The sequence below is a fragment of the Brienomyrus brachyistius genome, chromosome 23, assembly GCF_023856365.1.
Source record: "Brienomyrus brachyistius isolate T26 chromosome 23, BBRACH_0.4, whole genome shotgun sequence".
Taxonomy (NCBI): domain Eukaryota; kingdom Metazoa; phylum Chordata; class Actinopteri; order Osteoglossiformes; family Mormyridae; genus Brienomyrus; species Brienomyrus brachyistius.
Window position 1 is genome coordinate 13,989,923 of NC_064555.1, and position 22,972 is coordinate 14,012,894.

Consider the following 22,972-nt stretch of genomic DNA (forward strand, 5'->3'; position numbering starts at 1 on the left):
TCACCTTTGACATCATTTGCTTAGTTCCCTAATTGGACACTGCCAGGAACTTTTCTTAAGCATCAGCGTAATATACATTATATACGTGTTTCATTGAAACTTTCTTACTTCCTTAGGTCAGCACAGTAGACGCATTAAAAATCCTTTCTTGTCTGCGACTGGGATGGATCTTTTTACGCCTCAATCTGGGCTGAAAGCAAAGGAATTTAAGGGTCAGCTTGTTGCTGCAGGGGCGATCTGCCTTCCTAATGAACGATCTGTATCGGGACACTTCAGTGCCGGGGCTTAGTGCATCACGGCCTGCAGAGGCCCCTTTGAAGGCGTTTCCTTCATGAGTCTGTGGCCGGGCTGCGTTGGCGAGCTTCATTCATCCGCCACGAGGAAGGTGTTAGAGGGCCATTAAGATTCCGCTGCTCGATCCTCTTAGAGCAAGGCGGCAAAGAGACGGACGTGGGAAACGGGCCGGCTAACGATTGACCTAGAGCCAGGAAGATAAGACCGTAGAGGGAAACCGGAGAGCTTCCAGCAGGGGAAGTACTTTAGCGAGCTGGTTCCGTGCAGAGGCTCGCTCACTTTCACCTCGCTCAGCAACTCCGCCACTCGTTTTCCGTCTCGTCAGCAGGTGTCCGCACCCCAGCACCGAAGCTCTAATTGACTTTTCTGCCACATGCTCTGTAATTGAGTTTTAATCACCGTTTTACATCATGTTTTGATATTCAAATTAGCCATGTCAGCTGAGAAAATGGCTCTCTTTCTCCCCGTGTGCCCCGTGTGCCCCCCCACCCCCCCCCCTTCCAGAGCTGCCGCATAGGCGTGCTGGCATTAATTGCATGTTTCGTATCAATGTTTATTTTTCGAGAACAAGGTACCAATAGGACTCTTGGAACGAATATTGAGATGAGCGGGCTGATATTTATCTTGTGGATGGCAGCCGTGCGCTCGATATAACAACATAATAAGGCCCACCTACATCACAGCTCCAGAAGGTTTTTTTTATAGAGCTTTTGTTTAATATATTTCAGATTATAGGTTTGGGAGTTTGTGGGTGGCTAGATCCTGGTCAGCGTTTAATCAGACGAGATATGGTCCTTGAGGAGTCAGAAGAAGCTTTCTTCTGTGAAGCCTCCTGATACATTGAAGGTCTTCCCGAGGACTGCTGGCCAGATGGCATTAGAGATCCACAAAATGGCCTGAGCACAGTAATTCAAGGTCAGATGGCCACCTTCTCTGATACGAGAAAGAAAGGACTTTCCAAGTTTGTCTCTAAAGCAGCCATTCTGTAGGTGAACAGCTGCTGGACATCATTGGGATGAGTGCAGGAGATCGCCAGTATCAGTGGACAGTGATTTAAAAAAATGATTTACATTTTATTTGTATCGCAGATGCTTTTCTCCAAAGTCACATACACTGTTTTGGAAAAACAGTGCAATTGGGCATCTTCAGGGACTCAACAGTGACATCAGTCTCTCTGACTCTGGGATTTGAACCGGCGACCTTCTGGCTACAGACGTAGCATACTAATCCTCTCACCCTCTCCTTGATTTCTCTTTGTTCTTGTCTTTTTTGTCTGTTTTCGCCTGCAAGGATATTCCATCCAATCACAGCTTGTCGTAAATGTAACATGGGGCCAATCACGTTACTGCCAGGCACTGAGACCGGACAGATGGCCGTGTGACCTGTGCTCTTTATTCTGTGGTCATTGGACACGGCAGAGCGGCGGCACCCAGGGGTCACCCCTCATGCTGACTGGGCCCTCCAATGCAAGAGGATAGACAAACTGCTCGGAAAACAGCTCAGCCATTGATTGGATTGAGCTGTTTCCACACTCTATAATAGGGGGAGGTTCGAAATCCGAACCACCACCCCCCCAGACATTAAAGCACCTGGGAGTTTTACTTACACAAAAATGTTCTTAGGGCAGAAGGATAGATGATTGGTTCAGAGAGATAACCAGTCAGATTATAGAAAAGGTGGGACTAACCAATCAGATGTTTTGTTCCTGCCTCCTCTACAATCTGATTGGTTATCTCTCTGAACCCATCATTTTTGCTTCTGTCCTAATGACATTTTTTCAGGCGCCAGGCCCACTCCTTGACCCTAACCCTGATAATAGATTGCAAGATGGATAGTAGAAGGGGCCGACAGCCAAGTGTGTGGACCCCCATTAGACCCCAGGTCATGTACCTGCAAGGCCACACGAGACAGTGGTGGGAATAAACTCCTTATGTTTCTTTTTATATCCTACTACTAAAATGGTCCCGTAAACGGGATGATTGTGAACCGGGGTCGCTTCCACTGGCTGCGGACTCGCTCTTTACGACTTGCATTATGGCCGGCGTGTCGTGCTAACGTCCCCCTGCGGCTAACGCAACGGCGTGGCATGCATGCCCTGCAGGTCCAGAGGGTTACCTTCGCTTGATCTCTGACCACGCTCCACTTCCCTCCCCCGGCAAATATATTTTCCATCTGATTGAAACGTGGCCTCGTGCCTCTCAGCTTTTGCGCCAAACGCGCTAGAAGGGGAGCGGAGACGTTCCAGTCAAATCAGGCCTTGTGATTTACTCTGGCAAGAGCCCATTAAGATGATCAATGTGGACGAACAGACTGAAAGCTCAGTCGTGTACCGTTAACGACCTCCACAGACCTGAGAGACCTCGCCTCAGACCCATTCATCAACTGCTCTGGGGCTTCTGGAAAACACAAGACCTAAATCTGGGTAGTCTGCACACCAGGGACCATCCATTTTTTTTGTCGTCATATTTTTTGTTTTTTGTTACCTGATTGGTCAATTCATCTGCTGTTTACTTGACCGGGGGTGATTTCTGTGTCCTCGTGACCATGACACTTCTCATCCACAAGGTCAAGTGCCGTCCAAGGAACAGAGACATTTGCTACCATCAGGAGAAAAGTCACCGACATTATTTTCTTCCTCTGAAACACTTCACCTCCACGTCAAATCGCTCACAGCTCAGCTGTGCCTGAATCTCACCCCTATGCATGTTATAAAGGCTGTGTGAAATGAAAATAAATTCGCAAGGCAGAAACGTGAGCAGGAAAGGCAAGGAGAGCAACAGAAAATAACAACATACAAGTTCCGCTCGGGCCTCTCATTCGCCAAGATATTTTTTTATTCATGAACCTACTCACAACCTTAGAAATAAACCAAACCTAAAATAGAAAATAAACGTTACTTAAGCAGTAGAAATTAAAATGCAATTGCAACTCCCTTTCATACATCCCCTGGTAAATCTGTAACATCTTTATGTCAGTGTAATAATCGAAAGCATTTTACGACACACTGACGGGCCGCACATTTCTATGTGACAAACCAAATTTGAAACTTGAAACTCTGGTCATGCACTAAGGCTTGTGGGTCTTTCCTTATTAATTATGGCTATAGAATACTCCAGAGCAGTAATATATCTAGTGGAGTATTCTGGGTAATCTGCTTTTACAGCCTTGGTTTTGTTGGAAGGATGAACCTTTTTCTTGGGGGGGGGGGAACACTCGCCCCTGTTTTCTAATGTTTTCCCATTGTGATGTTAGGCTTTGTTTTGACAGTGACGTCTAACCACCCCCCCCCCCCCACCCCTGTTCTCTCAAACCCGAAACGGTCAGGCAAGTGCCCTGCTTGAGTGTGTTGTACTTCTCTGCTCTTTCCTTTCCTTCTTTTATCCTTTCTTTTGGTTTTACTTTTGCCGTATGTCTCTGGAAGGTAAATTCCCTAAATAAAACTCCGCTTCGCTTCCGAATTCCCTGCAGCACGCAGTTCTGTCCACTGAGGCCACCCAGAATTTCCTGCTTGGCGTAACCGGATCCCAGGCAGGTGTTTAAGTCTGGTGCAGTTGCTGGGTCCATGCTCTTCTGTGTCCGAATCTGGAGCTTGTGACTCAGGGTAGTAAAGGCTAGACAAAGCAGGTTCAGTGCCCAGTTGCTCCAAGACCCTTTTGAAAATAAGATGAAGTAAAATTAGTGCCTTAATCTGATTGAATTTTTTCGGTCTCCTTGTTCTTCATCTACTTGTTGTTCGTTTTCATTTTCACTGTTGTCTGCCAAACAGAATTCACTTAAGAAAAGGGAGGCGGGCAGGTACATTCACTCAGATGCGATACCTGTGGCTGATAGTGTTGCTCCCCTGTAGGCGATTCCGTACTTGCCCTCTGTCCCATGAGCTGCCGGCTGAACATCTGACCGCTTGATAAAATCTGGGAATTGTCTGATAGACGCATATTACGTTTCATTGCGTCTGAAATTGAAGGTGCAGCCCCTTAGTGTGCAACCTGTGGAGAACTTGCTCTCGGGCAGTTGAACAGCCAACCGCAAGGGGTCCTCCAGCAGCCCAGTCACGTTATTGGGACTCTGTTAAAGAGGAAAGTGGGACAGCTCTTCAAAGGGTGTCCGGGGAGGTCAGAGACACGCCCTTCCCACTTATTCCCTGGGTCGGCCCCCCGGGTCCGGCCCAGTCTCTGTTTCCTTCCTGAGGTGTTCAGTACATAATTATAGTGGTAGTAACGAGGATATGGCACCGGTCCCGCTTTCTCTCGCACGGAAGCACGTTTGACAGGCCACAGATCCAGCAGGGCATCTTCGAGTCGACTTCAAAGGGGATTATTGTGCCGGAAACGGGCTCCGGCGCAGCCGCCCCCATGACCCTCCCCCTCCAGCACTCATCCCTGCTGTCGCGAATTAATTTAACTTGAAGGCGCATCTGTTTACTTGTCACTTATGATGCAGAGCAAGGTCATGGATGGACGGCCACGCCCGTTGAGGGATGGGGGGGGGGGGGGGGGGGGGGAGAGTACCGCATGCATTCGCAGATGAAGCCATTAGGTTTCAGGAAGCACTGGAGTCACTCTTCTTTTGGAACCTGCTTGCTCACCACCCTGGAAATAATGTGTCACTGAGTGCACAGACTTGTTTGGGAACCTTTTTTGGAGGAGCTAAACATGACAGGATGATTTCAGGTGTCCCTGCCCCAGCCCGGCATCCCGTCCAGGGTGCCCCCCCGTCCCGGATAACCGATTGGATGGATGGATTCCAGGTGTAAATCAGGGGGGGGGCACCGTATTTATACCTGTGAAATCGGTTCTCGTCTTGTATCACCTCATAAACCTTCGAGGTGTCGAAACAGTTAATATTTTTTAAGGAGGAAGATGAATGTCTGCAAGAGAAACAAAGTCATTGGGCAAACCGGATTGAATCCATATCGGATAACCGCCGCGGCTTCCCAGCGCGAACGGGAAAAGCTGGGATTACGGCAGAGCAGGGAGCGGCTTTCTGGAGGGATGTTGGGATCGTGCCTGGAGGTTTGAAAGTCTCACGGCTATCCCATAAGCCCAGCTGGCCCCGAGACGACCGACAATCCCTGCTCCGTGGTGCCGGAAGGCCCCCCCTTTAAATCCGAGACGGGCGTGAATAGGGAGGCCTTATGTGAGCAGAAACTACATAAAGAAGAGGAAGGGAATATTGCAGCTACTGTTTATGGCAGCTAATCATATATTATTCCTGGAAAGGAGTTATGCAGACATGTGAGCACGGAACAGGTCATAACTACTTAATGAGATTGTTCAAGGATGTTGGCACAAGTGCCTTGCAGGGTGTCGTGTGCCGTTGGAATAGAGAGATCAATAGTCGGAGATAGAACGGCCCCAGGCAGAAAGTTCAGTGTGCGGCGGGGAGGAAAACTGCGACAGGGAAACAGAGAAGTGTGAAGTCGGCAGCCACACTCCAATGGGAGGGGGAGGGGGGCAAGCCAAGGAGTGAAGCCAGCCAATCAGGGGACGGTAAGGTGGACGATAGCCCACTGTGATTGATTGAATTCCGTCGATGTGTATATATAAAGAATTGGGGAACTAATTCCCATATAATTGGGGGCGGCATGGCAGTGCCGTGGTTAGCACTGTCACCTCACACCTCCAGGACCTGCATTCAAGTCTCTGCCTGGGTCACATGTGTGCGGAGTTTGCATGTTCTCCCCGTGTCGTTGAGGGGTTTCCTCTGGGTACTCTGGTTTCCCCCCACAGTCCAAAAACACTCTGAGGCTGACTGGAGTTACCAAATTGCCTGAAGGTGTGAGTGAGTGGTGTGTGAGTGTGCCCTGCGATGGGTTGGCACCCAAGCCGGGGTTGTTCCATGCCTTGGGCCCATAGGCTCTGGACTCCAGTGACCCCAAATGGGATTAGCAGTTTCGGAAAATGGATCGATGGAACGATTCCCATATAAATCAGCTGTCTACTTTCACTGTTTTGGAGTCCAGTTAAACTGAATTTCTATGTACTTCTATGTACGTATGCATGCATATATAGAACAGCATAAATCTGCCCTATGATAGTTTGCATCGTTAAACAGCACGCCCCCTACTGGCGATGCTCATTTATTGGCAGAGAATGTAAATATTGCATTAGCATTACAGATACAGAATGTCAAAACACTGACACCTTGCCCTTGCTTAGATCCGCCAGGGGACTCGAGATCTCATTTAGACCCCAGACTACATCCCCCCCCCCCCCACATTAAACACTGAAAGCCAGCCTTCACCAAGCGGTTGGATTTTCGGTAATCCTACGTCCGAGCGGAGTTCCTCCCAGATCTCCCTGCCTCTGAGGGGGGCTTTAAGTCTGATGCTGGGGATTAAACAGCGTTGAGCGTATCGATACATTATCAATGACCGTAATCCCTTTTGGCAACCAGGGGGTGGCAAAAGAATAATGGATAGCCAGGCCCCCGAGTGTGTGGCTACCCTTTATATGTTGGGGGGGGGAGCGGTGAGCACTGGGTGTGTGTGTGTGTGTGGGTGCGTGTTTTTTCACTCTGCTGAATGTACAGTATCATTGATATTAGTTTTCCGTGCCCAAACCACAGAACTGATTACTCCATGAAAATACGACGCGAAGGTAAACAAGGCCTCGCTTATTCCACAGCGTGACGAAAGGAAATAGTTTTCTCTGTCCCTCCTGTCACGTGGTATGTGTGGCCCCTGTGCCCCCCCCCGCCCTCCAATCCTGTCTCTTTTCCAGCTCTCCCCTGTCCCTGGGCTGCGTGACAGCCTGTGTGTCCTCAGCTAGGTTTGGGAAAACACTGGAAGTCATGGGCAAAAAAACATGCCTGCTATCGTTTTAATCGCTTATATTTATTCCTCGTGAGGTGTAAAGAGGAGAATGATTATCCCGTTGGCAGCGAAGCAGAGCACGGCTGCCCACAGGGGGCGCCTCCCAGGTTCTGAGCCGCGGATCCAGCCTGGAGCCGCCACAGCATGACATGGCAACGCCATGGCAACGCTATGGCAACATCGGAGGCTGGAGTACCTTCGCCAAATCTCCTAAGAGACGGCGCTGCCGAGCATCCATTGCAGTCCGTCGTCTCGGGCGGAGGGCTCCCTGCCATGGTCATGCATCTGCGATAGGATTTAAATGAGGACGGCAACAAGGCTGCGAGGTTTGCGTCTCGCTGGTCCCATCAGGCTGGCGGACCTCCGGCCAGGTGCCCTGGCATGACCCCGAGCCGAGCGGGCAGCCAATGGGGAGCTTTTAATCCGGCTAAGCTCCGCCCTCGGCCATCTGTTCCAGTGTTGACGGCACTACATCGGGACCGCCCGCAAGCAGAGGCGGGGGCCAAGGGGCCGGGTGACAAGATTCAGGGCAGTGGAGAAGGGGGTCGCTGCGGCTCCACGTGGCACCTTTCAGGGAGGTCCAGCTGGGGGCCCGGAGGCCTCCCGCACTGGTACCAGCCCCCCCCCCAACCCCACAGCCCAAGCTTCATAAATTCTGATGATGCCTGGGCATCCCAGGAAGCAGCATTTCATCACGCATCTCCCCATCCCTTATCCACCGAACATCCCTGAGCCCCCCTCCAGTGTGGAACACAGCCCCCCCATTGCAGTTTCACATCTATGCGCATGGGACCATGGAGAGCTGCACCCCGTGCTTGGGTGACAGACCCCTCCTTGCCGGGACATGTACCCATGTCGTGTTCAGCGAGACTTTCGGCCCCTTCCACTTCAGTCGGGAAATGAGAGCATATAAAGTTCTCTAATCAGAGTCTGCGGCTGCTGAACACAGGGGCGGGGGGGGGGGGGGGAGATGATGAGTGGGTGCCCCCTACTGCACACAAGCAGAAATGTTCCAGGTTCCGGGACGCCGGGCGGGTCACCGAGCCCCACACCGCGGTGAGGGAACTGTCACCGGGGCAAGTGCGGAAAGCCAGTTGCTCATTTGGCACGAGACGGAATCCACGGCCTGCTCTCCCGATGGCTGTGTGCCGGGTGTATGATGTGCGCCACTCGAACCCGATGCCACATCCCGTCGGGAAGAACGGGGCTGCCCCTCCCACTTGGCCATTCCTGTTTGCGCAGCTGCTCTGAGTCGGCAGGCAGACAAAAGCAAATGATAAAAAAGCAGGACCTAATCCACCAGCACAGCCGCTGTGCGGACAGAGCGTCCAGTGGGGCACCGTGCCGTCCTGCCAGCCTCTCCCCCTCCAGTGGCTGCGGAGCGCTAACTGGCGCTTCAGCTATGGAGGAGGGGGCAGGAAGCTTCTGGAACAGCGTTTGTTCAGACTTGGGCCGACTGAGATACGGAGCCCGCGGCAGATGGCGGACGCTGACACTCCAGTGTGGGAAGAATACTGCCAGTGTACTGAACAGGATTCAGTTCAGGAAAATCCCCCGTTATGTTGGACTGGACAGCAAAGGGAGAGTGATTGAGAACAAAGGCATATGAGAGACGCTTTATTTGCAGAAGTACAGGTATATTGGAATGCATATCCCATCATGCTCTGCTTTGAGACAGACATATATACAGGTGACAGTGAAGCTTGGTCATCGATCCAGCACTCCTGCGTCATGCCACCCCTAGCTTGTCATTACAGGGAGCACAAATATCTTACAGGGTGATTTTATTAGGGACATTACGGGCAAGCAATTCAAAGACCAAAACTTAAAAGAGCGAAATACCATGAGAGTCACAAGCTCTCCTTTTTTTCTAATAGTCTTCTTCTTTAAGAAACCCTTAATTACAGGTGTAGAGCACCCCCATAACATCGACGCCCTCCCCATGCTTACGCAGTGGAAAGGTAAGGGCGTGACACGCTGTCTGAGAAAGGGAAACTGCTGTGGTATTTCGGTCGGCCACATTCCTTAACGGAAATCAACACCGTCCTCGTGCTGTCTAGTCAGGCAAAGGAATGCCACAGTGCAGGATGGCCGGGTGTATTTCTGGGCTGTCAGTTTAGCGCGCAGGTCATCAACTGCGAGGTAAAGGTTAACATTCGGATGTTGTCACTTTACCTATGGATTCTGGCAACTTTGCACCTTGAACAAGGACGGAAATTAAAATGTTTCGCTTTGCGCCTGGACAGCTCTAATTAACTGCAGCGTTGCATGGAGGCAGGAGAACGGTGACCTCTGACCCGTGATGCACCTTCTGAAAACAATACCTTCCGAAAACAATACCCCCGATGACAGATCTACAGAGGCATGGGATTGTGAAAATAAGTGGCCCTTTTTATCTCGTGGAGCCAATCGCATATTCAGGAGAGGATTATGGGAAATTTCACCAGCAAATAAGTGGAGAAGTTTTTTGAAAATACCCTGGGCGAAACTTCTTTAGTCTGCAGTTCTCTGTGGCTCGGGCGCATTTTGGCGGATTGCTGGGCAGACACTGGAACTGCTGTCGAAACACCTGTGTTGACATTTTTGTAAGTGAATGGATAGACAACTCGGATTCCCCTGAAGGAATGAGGGCTTGAGGAATCTCCAGTACGCCGAGCCGCCGTCAGCACACAGGCCTCCGACTCTCAGTCTCGCCCCCGAGTATCTCTCACTTGTATCTCGACACAAAATAGCTACTTGTAGACACTGACGAAAGCGGCGCTTTTAGAGAAACATTGCGTGACTTCCAAGCACGACCATCTGATAAGATGTCTTAAGGAGCAGGCGATAGCGGCAATTCAGACGTCTGAGCGTGCTGCTTTCACTGGGGCGGCGTGGCCGCCTTTAATGATGTTTTCTTTTGATCCTGAGTTTTCGGATTCAAAAGGTCACCCACACCCACCTCAACCGCCCAACAGGGTTTAGAGTGCCTGTCCTTCACCAAAACCCGCACTCCTCATTTGGCAGGACTCTGCGGGACAGCAGCTGGCGATCCTCAGGCGAAGGGTCAGGAACAAAGCAGATGCTGGAGACGGGGCTTAGAGATACAGCGTAAGCCAGTTTGGGGTTGGGTCGTACCTTAGCAGTGTACCGGAACTCTTTCTTGACTTTCCAGTCACCATAATCCTTCATCAGGCCATGTGATCCGTTTTCAAGAAAATTTCTGTGGACTTAGCGAGTTTTGGAAATTTAACTGAGGTTCTTCCCTGGATTACTGGAGTGACTTAGGATGAGGAAGCCTGACTTTATGTCGTTGGTGGTCACATCTCAAAGACAACGAAAAATAGACTGAGTTTGAGAAATTTGCTCTTCAAATCACTGCATCACATCCTTCTCGTCTTGTATTTCTGACTGTGTTTATGTTTACTGACAATGTTGTGTGTGCATTTGTACCCGTATGCCTGCTAATTTGTGGCAATTTACACGATTGAACTGTCCATTGCAACAAGTTAGGCCTCTATGCTTTTGAACGGAAGGTCGCCGGTTCAAATCCCGTGCCTGGCAGAGTAGCCGCGTCTCCGTTGTTCCTTTGATCTAGGTCCTTACCTTCTAAAAATGCTGAAGGGGTCCTGGATGCACAGCCGATCCCCGTGCTTCACCGTCATGCGTGCCTTTAAAAAATCAGAGCATGATGGGATATGTGAAAACAAACACGTTCCAATGTGCCTGTTCACATAGCTGTGCTAATAAAGCTTAGTTTCTTTTTTTTTACGGAGTTCCTCTTCAGAAATCTTGAGTCGCCCTGATGCCAGCAGACTCATCCAATCCCAGCTTCCCATTTCTTGTGTTCGTATTACACCACAGTCTGCATTTGCGCCTTGTTATCTAGCACTTAGAGATGGCCCCCACATAAATAAAGCAGTGGGGGTGTGGAATTTTCATTCTGTTCTGTACATCCCAGCACTAACATTGTTCACGAGAGACCCGCACTGTCGGAAATTGGCCATCCCTCAGCGCTGCTGCGTTCTGAACACACGCCTAGCAGAAATGCTTCGGTCATGTGGCAGTGCTGAGCCACTGCGTGCTGAAGGCATCGATCATCGCAGTCCCTGTTAACGACGGATTCAGAAGCGACTCCAAGTTTGATCTGAGTGCCAGTGGGAGTTTGTTTCGCCTTGGAGGAGCTGGTCCTTGTCCGTGGGCGAGCATCTCCGTGCCGGCCCACATCACTCTCTGCTGCGCCGAGCTTGCCGTCAATTACACTGTGTTTTTCTACACCTTTGTAGCACCCTTGCGGCAACTAGTGAGGCATATAAGGGAAAAAGTCCTTCCGATGTGTGGAGACAGTCTGGTAAAAGGCAGGTAGTTTCCTGGGGCCATTCGGCGTGGATTTACGACCAATAGGCAAGTTACTACATGGTCTGTTTCCTGATCCCTGAGGGTGCAGGTATCTAGCCAGCTTACCAGTGTTTCGATCTAAAATCCCCACAATGTCTCCTTTTTGGTGTCTTTTTGGCTGATGGTGCGGTGCGCTAAATCAGACAGTGTCCCTTTGAAGGAAGGTAATGCCCACACAAACACACAGGTCTTGTGCTTGATGTCTCTTTTTGCGAGGCCTTTATATAGGATGTCCGACTCACATTCACCCCCCCTTCCCCACACACAGTTGGAGCCTCCCAGAATTGCATTCATTCTATTGGCTAATTAGTGCTATCGCATTAACAAGGACATTCCATCTTGAATGATGCGGGGGAGGAGGCAATAGCGGTCAGTCCTTGCCTCAAGCAGCAGTACGGTATCGGCAGATGTTTTGATGCCCCAGTGGTTCTTGTGGGAGCTCCTGTTCCAGTCCTGTCTCTCCCTTTAATAAGATGACTTAATATAGCCGCCCTTCACCACATCATGGAGACATGAACCGCTCAACCCAATTGTAGTGAGATGCCGTTTCAATAAAGACATCCAGCGAAATCTAGGTTGCCCGTCTTCACTTGGGTGACACATGGTCCCAACTGTGGCTGCATTATGAACTCCAGGTTAGATCCAGCAGGATAATAATGCTGGTATTTTGCCCCAGGGAGAGGCAGATATGGTCGCAGCAGAGAACCGGGGTGGGTTGCTGCAGGGAAGCGGTTCGCGGCTTATTTTTGGACTTGCGTGGGGACGGTACAGCAGATATCTGTGACCGACGGGTGAGACATTCTACCAGATAGACCTTCATGAAGTTCCTCATTTACGACTTGCGTCCATCACTCTGTGTTTTTAGTATATTTCAGCATGGACAAAAGAATAGATGAGTATGTATCTATACAGTAAGCCCTTCACTTCCACAAAGATTACGTTTCGAAGATCCTCACGAATGTAAATAGTGAATAATACTCTGCCCCCCCCCCCATGCTCAACCCAGAACAGTCTGCAAACCTGAACGAAAATAAAATGCCCATTTATTACCAATTTCAAACCAAACACTACTATACTGTACACTTTGCATGTTAAATTGCTTGTCATTTCTTATGTAAACATTTTTACTACTGTACGGACTGGGAACTACGTTTTGGACCCATTATTAAAAATGCTAAATTATCGGTACTGAAAAGTTTAAAAGTTACTGAGAGAGATGCAGGATGTAAGTGAACCTGGTTGCCGAGACGATGAGCAGAGGAGACTGCTGCTTCCGTGAACATTTGCCAGCAGATCCATCGACGTTCTCTGCCCAAGCCAAGACTTTTAAATATTAATGATGTAGTACGCACTTACACCAACAAATATTATGTATCACTAATATTTATATGTTATATAATTTTATGTGACCAGAATCATTTACGCATCGTGTTTCTGCGATCTTTCAGCTCCAAAATATTCCTAATTGTTCAAGTGCAACTCCTGAATAACTGAAATGTGAAGGTGTTACTGTATGTATAAAGCAGTTCTGTCCCTAGGATATTCTTTAGTAGGACATAAGAGGGGCCTTAATCCACACAGCCAGGTTTATTAGCCAATGATATGTTTCGAATTGGTGAGGTGAGGAGGCACTCTGGGGACTAATCAGCTTTCAGCTGGGGACAGCGTCCCTGTGTTCCCGCCCCTGTACTTGACCCAAGCCGAACCAGGCTGTCCACTTAGTCTCCGTGTCTCCGATCTCTGCATGTTTATGTGAGGGTGAGGTCGCTGGAAATGACTTTTGTTAGTTAAAAACTGCACACTGTTCCCATGTGCATAGCAGCAACTAATCACCGGTACCCACTTGAGCGGCCCTGGCAAGATGGAGGGAGACAGGGAACAAAGCGAAGGAGAGACAGATAATGGTTTTTCAAAATAGTATCTCGGGCCCAAGTAGGCTGGCTCGGAGCTGAAGCACCCCTTTCACACACTCTTTGGTAGGAAAAGGTAGAGAAGCCTGAGTTTTCGAAGCACACATCGACCGCATGCTGTATTCATGCTTGAGTGGCATAAGCGTCATTTCGGTTCATGTTAGCAGGGCGTACAATTAAATCGTTGTTAATTAGACATATCTGATATGGCAGAGGAGGCCCTGCTGCTTTCGTGAGCGTTTGCCAGCAGATCTATCGACGTTCTCCGCTTTGCTTTCGCGGAGTCCGATTGGGAATTTTCCCCGTGTAATTAAAAACAGCGAGGTTCTACCTGCAATTGCCTAGTCTTGCTCCGGAGGTCAATAGAGACAGGTGGTGGGAGGCGGCAGGGTGTCTGAGTGGAACGTACAGCCCGGCGGTCTTCGTAGACTGGGGAAGGGCATGTCAAGGTCGCGGAGGGTAAGGTCAGCGCCGGCCTCAGGGAAGAAGGCTAACATGCGACAGCCTTTGGCCTGGTGGGGGGTTGGGGTTAACGGGAGGTTCAGAGGAAGGGGGTCAGGCGATGATGATGATATTATCGTAATGTTTTTTTGCCGTGAGGCACAGGGGCGTATTGCTCGTGTTTGGAAGATACTCCCTGGTCCGTGGTACGGCTTCTCTTGGATCCAACGGCTGCTTGGTATGGAAGATGTGGATGTTTCGTCTCACGGTGTGTGTTCAGTGTGTCGCATGTGTACAGGCTTCACGCTTCTTGCGGAGTCAAATTTTTTTTGTTGTCTGTAACGAAACGTTTTTTACAGTTTCGTTCACATTCTACGAAGAAACTGAATGTATTAGTTCTTGCAGGTTTTTGACTATTGTGGAGTAAGATTATAAGCCACATTAAATCAATCAGGAACCTGTGCAAACGTTTGTGTGTGTGTGTGTCTGTTTGTGTGTGTGTGTGTGTTTGTGTGTGTGTGTGAGATGGGGTTTCTATGTGTTTACATGTCAGTAACAATAGATTATTATTACACATCTATTTTTGTGTATCATTCTGCTTTGTTCCTGGATTGTCCAATTTAAAAAGCAATAATAGACAGATAAATAATCACTAGATAGGTCAATTGCTATCTTATCCCAAGTAAGCCCTGGCCAAAGATTACTTCCGATCACATTGTACTGATTAAATGGTCTTTGTTGTGCTGGGATGGAACAGCACGGTGAGCATGTTCGAGAAACTCCAGGGGGTGGAACCCTGGAGGAGCTTCAGCAGCTCCAAGGCGGATAAAGTGCCGATCTGCCTGCAAGAGCAGAGAGAGATTAAGAGTTTGGGGGTTATAGGGGCCCCAGTAGGAGGACAGTCAGATCCAGGAGACAGAGAATGACTTATTATAATGTGGGCAGCAGGTGCGGTCACATGACCGCCGGCACTGCGGGACTTCATCAGAAACAGCCGGAAGGGCTGTGGGGTGTGGGCAGGTGGGATGGGAGCAGATGCAGGGTCTCTAACTTGCAAATAGAGGGCAGCCAGCGACCCCCATGTTTGCCTGGGGGAGGCAGCAACACAGATTTCTCACCAAGAGACGTCGAAAGTTTCTTTACAGAAATCACGGTAGTGACTGGCTAATGTGTGCCTCCCTGGGGTGTCACTCTGACGACCGTGGCAGCTCCCCCCGCCCTGGGCCCCCCACCTGCTCTCAGTCCCTCTCTGAAGGTGTAATTATATGTCGGCTGACTGGAACTTGAGGAAGCAGACCCCCCCCCGGGTGGCCCGAGATGCAGCAGCCCACTTTCCTGAAGACAGGGGTGAAAACAGCAGCTTTGCTGAAAGCGTTCCTCAAAGTCCGGAGGGTCATGGGTGATCAAGGGGGCCAAGAAGACCCCCCCCCCCCCACAGAAAGTCACTTTAGGTCCAGGCTCCTGACCTGAAAACCTTTGCCACAGTGTATACATAGCATCCTGCTCTGCCAGCTAATTAATGCAAAGCAATGCTTTCAGTACCCCAACACAACACTGTCCTTTAATGGCTTGCATTTCAGTGGGGGCGGGGGGCGGAATTTTCCAGAACAAGGGGGCAGAACTTCCCTATAAATCTCCTATACCGTTTCCCTGAATCGCATTATCGGAGCCCTCGCTCTTTGCAAATGGAGTGGGAATCTGATGAGATGTGGCATATGGGCGGGGGGGTAATGAGCTCCTGTTGCAATCCGTCGCTCCCTAAATCACTTTGCTTAAACAGATCAGTGAGCCCCCCCCCCCTTTTGCCTGTATCACCATTTTTGGACACCTGCTCCCTCCCTTTCTGTTTCAGGAATATGCAAGTATGGGGCTAGACCTTTGTTGTAGATTAATGCATCATGTGACAGTAGACAGCACTCGTTGCATGCAGCGCTAATGCGTGTTGAATCTGGGCCCATATCGTTATTTCTGGTGTCGGTGCTTCACGAGATAACTAACCAGTCCAGGCAGGAATCAGACTGGGGAGAAAGACATGTGTCTCACTGAGGCTGTGCTTTCCCACACGTTTTCCCCTTACGGTGACATTCTCTCTACCCTGCATTTATATATAAATATACGTTCCCTGGGTGAGACCACCCCTATCTTCCATGAAGCCACTGAGACAGAGTTCGCTCCTGGTCAAAACGGTCAATATTACCTCACTTTACTTCAGACACTCAGTGTCACATACAAGCTAATGTCATTTGAGAAGAGTCTCTGCTTAGTTCAAGGTCACGGAGGTTCCCTGGAGTCCGTACCAGGCTGTGTTGGGCACGTCCTGGACTGGATGCCAGCCCATCACTGGATACTCACTCACTCACGCAGTGTGGGAATATTTGAGACACCAGTTAACTGCATGTTTTTGGACTATGGGACCAATCTCAAGCACGTAGAAGAAACCCATGCAATACAAAGAGAGTGTGCAAATTCCCCCCACGCACAGAGCGGATGTGGATGGAACGCCAGTCCATCACCAGGCACACAGTTGAACACACACATACAAAATGGCTAATATAGAGACCTCCCATTCACTTAACCAGAAATAATTGGAGTGCAAGGAAAGCAATCAGTGTCCGCACCATGGGTGGGGTCAAACCATTTTTTTTAACATCTTGTGATTTTTCCCGGGCCTATGCTGATCAGGCGCCAACTCTAAAACGCAATCACACCTGGGAAGAACATGCAGACTCTCACGTGGGACTGAGCTCACAGCCCCGGAGGTGTGAGACCACAGTTCTGCTCATTAAGCCTCTCTGCTACCCTCAAGTTTCGCTTCAATTTAACTGAAATAAAGATTTGTGACTTTTCCCGAGCGCCAGCTCTCGATGTTCACCGCCACGGTTCATCGGGGGACGTCCAGGAGTGCGGGATACCCTAGACCTGTTTGTACCCCTGAATAACAAAGTCACTCCTTCTAATTACACGCCTGTTTGAAGAGGAATCCAGTCTCTCCTAAAGCAAACGGCAGCGACAGTGCGGAAGATTGAGAGGAGCTGCCCTCTGACGCAACTTTCGCATTCCAGCGCGGCGCTTGCAGGTCCCACGCAGACGCAGACAAAGCCGCATTTCTCCGCATCTCGCACGCACACGCATGCACTCGCGCAGCAGTCTCATACTCCTAGTGGTGAGGAACAAAAACTATGACCCATCCAAGGTTAAATTGCACATCATATATATCCACGGTCATATATTTAAATGGTCGCTGGATAAAAGGCCCACCTGTAAAGTGTTTGTCGCGATCAAAACGTATATCTTTATGGCGCTTGCCTGCCTGGACGCAGATTCCACTTCATCTACATACTTCTCCCACTGGCAGCCATGGTATTATTCTCTGTATATAAGAGCATAACGTTAACCATGATTCAGAGCTAAGCCCTACTTCCTATGTCGACATCACTGCACGTGTTATATCTGTGATGGGGTGGGTTAGGACCCTTTGCCTGTGATCAGAAGGTCACCATCAGCAGAGTGATGTCACCATCAGGCCCCTAACCCTAATCCTAACCCTAACCCGGGCCCTTAACCCCCAAAAGCTCCACAGCCCAGCTGACTCTGCAGAAATTTGCATCTCTTTGGATAATAGCGTCTGATAAGCAGATGTAAATACTATTTACCCAGGGTCGGAGGGGGGGAGTATTGTGTAGGGCCCCTGAAATCTACTGTCGTGCCCCACGTGACTTGGGACCCCAGACCGAAAGTGCCAAGTCTAGCAAGGAGTCTCCTAAGGAAGCCGTTCTGCTGAAGACGAGGGGCGGCATGGTGGAGTAATTCCGTAACTGGGCTTCCCCGTAGAATGGGTTAAATGGAATATTCCAAACAGGTTAACCTCTCTGAAATGGCATAACCATTGATATTATTCCGTACGGAATCCTGAGCCCCTGAGGACTGCCGCCTTATCCGGTTACATATTCATGAAACTGCCAGTGACATAAACAAAATGAAATATCGAAATAAAAATAAAAAAGAAATCAGGGATCGACTTGCCGCTCCTAATAGAGCCAGTATGGGCTGGGGGGGGGGGGCTTTTGTATTTTGTGTGAACATGTGTGTCATTCTGTCCTCATCCCTGCCCGTTCCAGGGTGCCCCCCATGATTAATCTGTACAGTAAACCTGTTCACTGCCCGCAGGTCCCCCGAATCGCACGCCGTCTGCCCTGGAGAGCCCTCGCACCCGGGTAGCACTCAAACTTCTGGCCAGTCCCTACTGAGGGAGCTTTACCTTCTGGAAGGTTCCAGAAGAACTTAGCCTGCTCTCATTTAGCCGCTGCCCCCTCCCCTAAGACATAGCAATTAATCCAATTGTGGCCACATTGGGAACCATAGCCTGGCCCCCACCCATACTAACAGGCAGTATGACAGCGACTCTTGAATTATTAATCTCTTTATTTCTGGAGTCGGGGAGCCTCCGGAGGGGGGTGGGGGGGGGGGGGGTCCATTGATCACCAGGAGAGCATGGCAAGCACACTTGAAATGCTGCCACTTTTAAACAAATTGCACATCACTTTGCCGGGGGCGGTGTTAGGTAGTGGGGGGGGGGTGGAGAAGGGGTGGTTTGGCGGGAAATGGAGACCAGAGAGCGGAAGGTGGGAGGTGGAGATGTGGGAAAGGAGAGGGAGGAGGCAAGGAAAACAGCCGGGAGTGAAGTGAGATGGGGGTGAGCTAGAGATGTGGTGGGGGGGTGGGAATATGAGGGATAGAAGAGGAATAGACAAGGGATTCAGGAGTAACACAAGTACAGAGTGTGGAGCTGAAGGAAGCCAGAGAGGTGCATGGTGGAGGGATTTGCACGTAGCCAGTGAGCCCCCCTTTGGCCAGCAGGGCAGCTCATTAAGGGGGGGCTATTTTTAGATGGACTATCACTTGGGGGCGAGCTGAGGAAATGAGGTACCAAGCAGCTAGGGGGGCCTGCTTCAAGGCTGAGGCACCGTCTGTCGTTAAAACTGACTGCTAATGAGTCACGGGCATGCTTCAGCCAGCGAGGGCCGTCTAAAGGAGCTTCTGGGCCACGTGAAACACCCCCCTCATTTGGGAGGGGAGGGGGGGCAACACATCAAAAATTAATCAATCAGTCTGCCAGCAGAAGTTTTGATTTAATGTGTATTTTTCCCCATCTACTTCCGATCTTTAACTAGGCCATTAGAAGATATGCAAATGTGGTATGTTTTTGTGTTGTGAGGAACGGTAATTATGCATAGCATCTAATTACCATGATTTTGCAAAGCACATGGCATGGCCTTGCATTTTCATCATTGATTATTGAATGTTTATTGACTTGGATGGATGGATGGATGGATGGATGGATGGATGGATGGATGGATGGATGGATGGGTTAAGGCTAGTGTGGCGTCCTGAAGTGACCTTGGTCCCCCCGCTGCCTTAGGTGAACCTCACACATGGGATAGCAGGTCACCGAGCTGCAGCATTAATATTCGGTGCCGGCAGGTAGGCATTACCACGACAGAACCCGCAATAACCGGCCCAAAGCCCATCAGATCAAGCCCATCATTTCTCTGTCCACAGATGTCACATTTTAATATTTTTTGTCATGAAATTTAAAGGATACCTGTTATTCTTTTTTCTATCCAATGTCATGCCATTATTTCTCTCAGAAACCGCACTTGAATTATCCATTGGGATGCAACGATTTTTTTCAAGGGTTCAACCAAAAATATCAATTTCACCGTCTGTTTTGTCATAGAAGCTCACACCCCCACTAAACTACATACCAAAATAAAGCTTGAAAAGTATTTTTTTCAGGAGATTCATAGCAAAATCCTACAATCAATGGGTGAAAATAAAAGAAACCCATATATTAAATATAACCTGGGCCAGTTTTCAAATTTGACTTGCTGGTGCTATAGAGGAGGACAAGCCTTGGTCCTCAGTGACTCCTAACATGTAGCCTCCTGTACAGTTAGTGTCTATTCAAATTTATGTGCTTTAATTTTTCATAATGTGCTTAAATCTTGTTCTGTGTCTCTCTCTCCTCTGTCACTTGTTCGATCTTGGTTCTGGTTTGAAATGAGGATAATTTGTGTGTGGGATTCCGTGACACGAATTCCCATCTCTTTATGCAACATTTTTGTTTTAATGCATCCGTTCGCTGACCTGCAGCAAGCACCATATAAAAACGACCCTTAAAAATAGGCCAAATGGTATTTCAGGAATGCATATCATTGCCCAGATGACTGTAGGTGCTATTTCGCGAATATATTATTAATGGTTTTCTTGTCAGCCTGTTCCAAGGTTTTCTGCTTCCCAAAGATAGAAAATACCCATGCTATTGTCTCTTAGAATGCGTCGTTGAACTCTGTTTCCAGCAAAGACATTAGCATCTGGCTTGGGGTATCTCGCTTAGCATGGCTGTGTTGCTTTGACTGCAGTTACATGCCTCCTGCGATTGACCTCGTTTCACTGCTGCTGCTGATACATTGCTGGAGAGGATCTTATGCATAGTAAAAAGTCCACCGTAGTGCTGGGCAGAGATCTCTTCCAAGACGCACCTCATACTGCACCATTAGAGACAAATTAAAATTGAACGATACTTTATTAGCATGAAGTACATTGAGCGAATGCGTGTAATTGCTTTTACTTTATTTTCTGCAGGGATTTTTTTTGGTGTGTTTTTTTTCCCTTTCTGTCAAGAGGGATTAGAGTTTGGATAATCAGAGGAAGGGAGATGGAATCAGACATTACTAATCACTCAGACATAAGTGACTGGTGATAGCAAGCCGAAAGTCTGGATGATGTCAGCAAGGCATCGAATCTATGAGTTGGCGCTGGAACGCAGAGGTGTTACGCAAAAACTAGACATCCAGCTGGCCAGTTTTCTTTTTATGACAGACTGTACAAGTTGCTCCAAGTACTCCGCTTTACAGAAGCACAGTGATAAATCTGACAGAGTGGCTTGCGCCGAGAAGGGGGTCATTTATGAGTCAGTCCTCGGTTCAGAGTCCGGCAGCTGGCTTTGTTTAGACAGCCATGGCTCGACTCTGTGAGGATGTCAGGGTCAAGTTTACGTTGGGTGTCGTTGACCCTTCCTGCTGCCATTGTCTGGTGTTTGCTGCATAATTGTCTTCCAGGATGTGCATCCTGTTTGCGGTATATATATATATATATATATATATATATATATATATATATATATATATATATATATATATATATATATATATGACTTCTGAGACATGTATCTCTGTTCCAACAGGACTTTGAGAAGGACCAGCCCTTTGAACCTGGATTTTTCTGTGGGGGTCCAACCCCCACACCTGCTCCCCGCTCGGCTGCTGGAGGGCGGTTGCTGAAGTGTCTTTCGATTGGGCGGAAACAACCGTCAGTCACTCTTGACCGTGAGTATAGCTTGAGGCTCTTCCTGTTGCTTTCCATCTCGCCACACGGCACTTTTCACATCCTGTTACACCAGGCTGTGGCGGATTTCACCTTTCAATTTCTGCGATTCTTTGAATTCATCGCGCCGTGAAGCTAGTCTTTCAGTGCCAGCGTGACTGTGAATGTTTAGCTTTTAGCCTAAAAACAACCCATGACTGTAACCACATTTTCACTACTCACATGAAGCCATATAACATGGGCCGCAGTTCTAGCGGCTGAAATACAAAAGTTATAATATTCTTTGATAATCAATTCACTTTTTCGGGATGATGTAAGTTGCTGGACAGCAATAATCATATGGGCTTTTGTCTCTCATCACCGTCCTTTTATAATAATAGAGTGAGCCATGCAGGGAGGAGGTGCAGTGAGAAGGGATTATTCCTGATTATTCCAGAACCATCTTTTGCAAACTTAAGCAAATTTCAAAGCAGATCTATATACATAGGGGAAAGCATAAATTAGCTTAGTACAGAGCAGGATAAAGCCTTTATTATGGAAGTAAATGATATCTGAAGGGAGAGCTTGGGGTACTAATACAATGCGAATTTAATGCGAGGCACGCTCTTAGGGCAGGCGAAATGGCATACAGCAGCACAGGCTGTCAAAATGACACCGGACTCCCGCCCCTCGAGCCGAAAGCCGAAGACCACCCTAAACGAGGTTCTGGAAGCGTCCGTGGGTGCCTCGTCCACACCAGCGGCTGTCACTGCCGTCCTTTGACCCCTGTTTAGGCACCCCCCCCCCCCCCATTATGTCACGACATCGGCAGTCAAAGGCTCGCCGAGCACAGCGGGGGCTGCTTACCACTGGGTCCTTTTCCACGGGGGCCTGAAGAAACTTCAGGCAAAAATGTACGGCAGCTAAACGGTGAAGAATAAAGGCGAGGAAGGTCCCTTCTCCCCCTCGCCCCCTCCTGGGACGCTCGGTCTGCCAAGCCACACAACCTCCACCGTCCTGCTGTTTCAGAGATCGGTAATGAGCAGCGACGAATTTCCAATATGACTGAGCTTTTAGCCTTTTCATGTTGCACACGGACACTGTGTGTCACCAAATGACCACTTATACACCCGGAGTTTATTTCATTCACGAGAGTCAATGTTATATTTCCGTGTCTGAAGAGAATGAACCGTTCATTAAATTCTCTTTTTTCCCTACATTAGCTTGGGCCCACGTACAGTGTGAACAGTGGGAAGCCTTTTTATGCCTTTTCTGTGCACCTGTACTCCAAATTTATTCAATTTTGTGTTAAATATTTCCAAATTACATTGTTTTCATAATCCTGTGTGAACAGCTGTTATTACGTGAGGATAATCATTTCCCTACTATCAAGCCGATTGATATATAATGGAACAGTCGCCGCCTTTGTCCTGCCTTCCGCAGGGTGTCATGCACACAGGCGTGACGCACCCGTATCACTGGCGTCACAGTTATCCCGCCCAGTCGGAACCCAACGCTCATGCAGAGAAGGCGTTCAGTCGCGTGTCTGTCAGCTCCAATGAACTGCGGGAGCTCATCTGTTATAAGAAGATACGGACTTATCTGACGCAGAGATGCGGCGCCCCCTGCAGGAGGGGCAGATCACGGCAGTGGGAGCAGCAGCTCTGCCGTGACCAGCGCTTTCCCCGTACGCGTGCTCTCAGGCAGCGTGTTTTTACCCTCCAACTTATGCCATTCTTTGAAATCATCGCACCATGAAGGTAGAATTTCA

General features: G+C 49.0%; 1 protein-coding gene across 2 annotated transcripts in view; it reads left to right on the top strand.

Annotated features, from left to right (window-relative positions):
• Positions 1-22,972, top strand: part of LOC125718625 (semaphorin-6D-like) — a 105,161-nt gene that overhangs the window by 34,418 nt on the left and 47,771 nt on the right. For both annotated transcript variants that reach the window (XM_048992545.1, XM_048992544.1), the window contains exon 3: positions 21,083-21,224. The gene's annotated coding sequence lies outside the window, so the exon portion shown is untranslated. The remainder of the gene's footprint in view (positions 1-21,082; positions 21,225-22,972) is intronic.